Below are 6,157 nucleotides of genomic sequence, written 5' to 3'. Positions count from 1 at the left end.
AACCCTTCTGGGGTTCCTTGTTTCCTCGGCTTAGTTTCCTTTCCCAGTATCTTGGGAATGACTCCCAGTTGGAGGAGGGGACTCAGGAAACCACTTGGCCGGCTGCTTGGCAGAACTCAGATTACCCAAGTTCTGACAAAGAACAGGGTAATTATCCTGTCCTCTATGCATCTGCAATAGGGCACCCTGCCTCACGGGCCAAAAGCATCTCTGAAACACACAGGGAACAGGACATGGCTCATCAGAGGCAGTCTGGGGTCAGAGAGACCCAGGGTTCAGGCCCAATCTCTGCCGCTTCCTCACTGAGGGACTTTTGGAAAAGGAGGCGACCTCTCAGTTTACTCATCTGTAAAATGGGGTAAAAATTCCGAGCTGCCTCCATCACAGTGTTGCCATGGGGACCTAATGAGGTCAGGCCCAGGGAAATATGCTACTAGTCCTTGTTCCCTTGCCAGGGGAAACTACAGAAGTCTCAGGAAATGGAGGCAGAAGGAGGTCTCAGAGACCCCTGGCCTCTGGTAATCTGTCTGCTTTGTCTCCTGGCCAGAGCTTTCAGCACCTGCAGGGCCAGAGCCTCAGGGGGCCTACCCTCCTCATCTTCTGTCCCTTCCCTCCATCTTCCATTCAGTCATCCAGGGCAGGGGTTGGCAAATTATGGCCTGTGGGCCAAATATGGTTCGCCACTTGTTTTCATAAATAAAGTTTTACTGGAATGCAACCACTGGCATTCATTTACATGTTGTCTATGGCGGCTTTGGGGCTGAGTACCTGACTTGCAAAGCCTATTTCCTATCAGATCTCTTAGAGAGATAGCTTGCCACCTCCTGGTCTGGGGCCACAGGGCAGATGGGACACCCCCCTCCTCCGCCCGAGCTGCCCTAGGGAGGCCCCGGGGCCCCTGGAGCCACGTTCACCACGACCAGTCAGCCTGGCTCACCCCCTGAGCCCACCCTGGGAACCAAAAGGACAATAGTTAGGCTGCCCCTGTGGGCTGAGAGAGAGAAAGCGAGAAGAGGGAGAGCAAAAGAGGGACAGAAAGTCAGAGAAGAATAAAGAGAGAAAGTAAGAAAGAAAAGAAGAGAGAGAAAGGACAGAAAGGAAGGAAGGAAGAGGAAAGCAAAATATGGCTTCAGCTGGGGTCTTGGCAGGGGTGGCAGCCTTGCCTGGCTCAGGCCTGGCATCGGGGCAACCCCCAGGGGCAGGCCCTGGCCTGGCTGGCCTGGTGGGCTCACACTCCCCAGGGGCAGGCTGAGGAGCGGGGAGGCCAGCACCGGGGCGGCCACCTCCTCCTGCTCCTCTCTGACCTCATTTTGGTTTTCTATCACATCCAGAATTAGTCCAATTTACAAGCTCTCAGTCACAGGGAGACTAAAATCGGTTTCTCCAGGTCTGGAGCCAGCGGAAGGCATGGAGGCCTCAGCCAGCCCAAAGTCTGTGGCCGGAGTAACTCGGTGAGGGTGGGGCGCTGGGCCTGGCTCTCTGAAGGACAGCGGGGCTTCCCTCTGGGGCCTTCCTGAGGCTCCACGTCAGGGGGCACATCGGCTGGTGCTCCTTCAGGCCGATGAGCAAACGAGGTCTCAGTGTGGTGGTCCTCGTCGGTCCCATTGGTGGGAACCACAGGTTTGCTGAAGAGAACCGCCCTGGCCACCAAGAAGGGGTCAGGGCTGTTGGCCTTGTAAGTGAGAGGCTCCTGCATTAGCTGGGAATGAGGCAGTTCTAAAAGCCGAAAATGGAACCTACGTCCCAGGAGGTGAGAACGGTCGTAGTTCAAAGGATTTAGAGCTTGGGAGGCTTAGCTGTGGGGAAATGGAAGGTTCTAAGAGCCAAGATGAGAATAAGGCTGCCCCGTGGGGGGAGGAAGGAACTTAATATCTGCAGAGAATAGAGGCTCACCCTATGCCTGTTGCTCCCAGGGAGGGATAGACTGACTGTCTGGCCAGCTCAGAAGTTATTAAAAGGGAAACGGCTCTTCTGTCTGACATCCAGACCACCCTCGTCAGAAAAGTTAGCTGGGGGCTCAACAACCCAACCTCCAAGAACATCCAGTCCCAATAGCTGAGAGCGGGACAGGTCACCGACCAAGACCGGGACCATGGGGATGAGCCAATGGGGACCTCCCAGCTGCTCACAGCGGGCCCAAGGAACAGATGGTGTCATGATGCAAGCAAGACTGGGACAAGCCAATGGAGTCACCTGATGGTCAAGATGAAATGGCTCGACCTCTGGGTCTAGAGCTTTGTGCTGGTTGCAATAGGGAAGGCCCAGTGGCAGATGAGCGGCAGAAAGCAGGCTGAGGCTGGGCCAGCTCCCCAGGGATGGCTGGTCCAGTAGCTAACAGCTGTGGCCTGGTGCCCATGGAGGTCGAGATGGGGCAGCCAGTCAAAGAGGATGGGATGACCTAAGGACTGAAATGAAGCTGCCCTGGGGGCAGAAAATGAAATGACCTGGTCACTGGCAAAGAGAGAAACTGATGGGGGTGGCAACTGGAGGCTGAGATGCACGGTGCATGGCTGAGTCAGTCGTGCCGGGTGGCAAGGGCGATGAGAGTTTTGTGACGGGATGGGATGAGCCAGGGGCCAAGGACGGCACCTCTGGGGGCAGCAGCGGGCATGCCAGGGGTCCCGCTGTCCACACTGGCAGGGGGCGGGGTGTGAGAGGGCAGGCCTGAGCTCACGGCTCCGGCGGCCGTGGGGCCATCACTCACTTGGACAAGTTGAGCTTCCCGGCGGCCAGGTGGCTCTGCACCGTCCGCCAGCGGCCTCTCCCCGCCGCTTTGCCACCGCTGCCCGGCTCGCTGGGGGCAGCCCCGCCGCTTCTCAAGGCGTCCTCTCCGGGTGGCGGCGCCGCTGCCGGCTTCTCCCCCAGCCGGCCTTCCCGCTCCACCGCCAGCCCCGCTGCAGCGGCCACTTTGGCACCCGCCAGGAGGGTGCCACTGGATGTACCATGAGGCAGCCGGGCCAGAGGGGCAACCGGGGGTGGCGGTGGGGGAGAGGGCAGGCCACACGTGGGGGTGGGGGCGGAGTGGGGTCAGAGGAGGAGAAACAACGACAGATAAAAGGAAGAAAGAGGCAGTGAGAGAGGAGGAGGACAGAGAGACGGACAGACAAGAGACAGAGAGAGAGAGAGAGAGAGAGAGACGTCAGCACTGCAAGTGGGTCACCAGCGGAGCCTGCAGAGAGGAGAGAGGGGCCGGGGCGGGCTGGGGGTCGGAGAACAACGCACCACGACAACGGAGGGGGGCCCCTCCCCACCGCCTGGGGCCGGGGCGGCGGGGGTGGGGGAGGGCAGCCACCTCCAAGTCTATCCCACAGGACAACGAAGGGTTAACGACGGAGGAAGAGCGGGCTGTCCAGGCCAGGAGGCCCCAAGGCAGGGAGAGAGAGAAAGCCGTGTTAGTCAGAGTTCATCACCACCACCACCATCACCGCCACCACCTCCACGAGAGACCACCGACCACCAACCGGAGCAGCCAGGGCAGCAGCGCACAGCAGGGAGGAAAAAGCGAGCCACACCGAGAGGGGGGTCCAAAAAAAACCAAACGGGCAACCCCATCCTGACTGCTCAGAGGGCGTGGGGGCCGTGGAGACCAGCTGGGGGGCTGGGTGTGGCTGCGGCGTAGGGTGGGGGCGCTCCTGGTGGCTGGCCCTGGGGGAAGGGGCGGGAGAGGGGCAGGCAGGCGAGGGTGGGGGGCAGGAGGGGTTGCTCGTCTCCATGGCTGGCCTGCCCATGGGCTGCACGGGTGGGGGGAGGGCCCGGGAGGGGGAGGGGGGGCGTGCGAGGGTACTGGGTACATATGATCAAACCAGGTAAAGTCACTCACTTGAGGGACAGTCGTGGGTCGCCATAAGGGGCGTAGGGTGAAATGTTTAGAATAAACTCCTTGGGAGGGTAGGAGCTCCATTTCTGTTGCACTGTGCTCTCATTGTTATTCCAAAAGTCTCTGTCTAGATCACTGGAGGGGCAGAGAGAGAGGGGAGAAAACAGGGAGATACAGGAAGAAACAAGAACCGCCCAAGTCCCGTGTGGGCAGAGGGGCCGGGCCCCTGGGGGGCACTGAGGGTGGGGCGGGCCGGGGTCAGCGCCTGCGGGAGGAAGAGAGGCAGGTGGCCCGCGCACATGCCCACACGCGTGCGTGCGCACGCGCACACACACACACACACACACACACACACACACACACACACGCTCCAGGGCGGGAGAGGTCGGTGAAAGGAGGCGAGCTGCAGGCGGGCAGACTGGAGCCTTGCACCCCGGAAGCTGGTGGGAGAGAGAAAGATGGTAAGAGAGGAGGTGGTCGGGGGAAGAGGGGCCAGGACGCAGCCTGGGGTGGGATGGTGATGGTATGGGGACGGGGAGGAGGACGGGGCGTGCTGGTTTCTGGCTGGAAATGTCTGGTGCCCCCATTCCTGGCCTCGGTCTCCCTTCCTGTCAAACTGGAAGGCTGGCTGCAAGCACCGAGCCATAAGACTCGAAATTCCCCGCCCTTCCATCTGCTTAAGGGAGCCACTCTGGGGACAGGCCCCTCTCCTGGCTGGTCTCTCACCCTCCCACTGGCCCCAGGTCCCCCTGGCCTCCTCTGCTCTCTCCCTGCCTCAGGAAAGTCTCGGATACAGCCTTCACAGGAGACTGCCCCAATGTCAGCTGAACTGAAGGCACCCTCTGCTTACTGCAAAAGTGGTAGTTGGGTCAGCCCAGAAAAGCGCATGAGCAGGGTCAGCAGGGGCCGGGGCAGATCCAGCCTCTGCCCTTGGCGTGTACTTGGCCTATCCCTGTCCCTTTCCAAAGTGGAGCTGCTGGGTCTGGAGGGGACCGCGTGCCCGCCTCCCCACCCCCTCCCGCCCCGTGACATGCCCTACAGAAGAAGCAGGTATGCTAGAAGCCCAGAGAAGGTGGGGATCTCCCTTGGGGGTGGGCAGCAGAAGCCTCGGCAGGAGGCATGGCCTGGAAAACCTGGGAGTCGAAGGCCAGGGGTTCCACCAGCCCGTCGGGTTCCTGGGAACCTCCCCAAGAGCAGAACTGGAGCACAGGGGGAGGAGGACAACCCCCAGGCCAAAGGAACGTTCCAGAAAGGAGTCATGTCTGAGCCCTCAGGAAGGCATCAACAGCAAGGGGCTTGGGGGTGTGTGTCAGGGGTGGGCATGGCGTGTGCTTAGGCCATCCCACTGCTCAAGGCCAACGTGAGGACCCTGCTGGGTGGGGGGCACCATCAGGAGGCACAGCCCCTGAGGATAGAGGAAACATGTTCTCGGGGGACCTGCTTTTCCCTCCAGCCAGCCCCAGCATTTGACCTCAACCTTGGTTCTCAGCCTCAGACTGGGGAACAAAGGAGAAAAAGAGGAAGCGGAGCTGAGATGTCTCCCCAGGCCAGAAGGAGACAGTGCCCCGGGCCTGAGGGTCCCTTTGGGCCTCCCTGGTGTGGACAGTCTCTGCCAGAGTGTGCCTTGGAAATGTCTCACAAGGGATTCTGTACTCAGTCAGGGTCCAAGGCCCAAGCCCTGAGCCAGCTCAAGGGGACAGGGGGAGCCAGGGGTGGGAGAAGCAAGGGAGGCCACTGGAAGGGAACCCGAGTGGTGGTAGGGGGCTTCCCAGGGAGGTTCCCTCCCCAGAAGACCCTATTCCCTACTCTGCCGGAGACATGCTCTGGTCCCCTGCCCTAGCGTAACAGAGCAATGGAGCAGCTGGAAGGCTTTTGTTTCTCTGTCCCCTCCAGATCTCCAAAATCGAGGCCCATCCCACCCAGGGTCCTGGAGAGAAAGACCATCCAGGGTCATCACTGCTGGGCTGGCCTCCTTGGCTGTGTTCCAAGGAGCCCCACGGTCCCTCGGGTTGTGTGCGGTAGTACCAGAAAAGAGGCTCTTCATTAAAGAAGTTTACAAAACACTGATTCCTTTACTGCGGGGCTTCTCAGAGCCTTTAACGTACCCATGCGTGTTAGTGTTTCCCAGACTTAGTTGGTCACGGACCCCTGGATCCATGGGATCACTATCAATCTTTTACGGGGGCACAAGTGCTCTGAGGAACACAGTTTGAGAAACACTATTCACAGTTTGAAAAACAGCTATTAAAGGTTGCAGCTTCTCAGAATCCTTGATAACATGATCCTTTGGGAGGAGGTCCCAAGCCCATGGGGCGATTGTGCAGCAGGTAAAACCTGCTT

Source organism: Capricornis sumatraensis, chromosome 8 (assembly GCF_032405125.1).
Source record: "Capricornis sumatraensis isolate serow.1 chromosome 8, serow.2, whole genome shotgun sequence".
Lineage (NCBI taxonomy): Eukaryota > Metazoa > Chordata > Mammalia > Artiodactyla > Bovidae > Capricornis > Capricornis sumatraensis.
The sequence above is the reverse complement of the archived record's forward strand: the minus strand, read 5'-3'. Positions refer to the sequence as shown.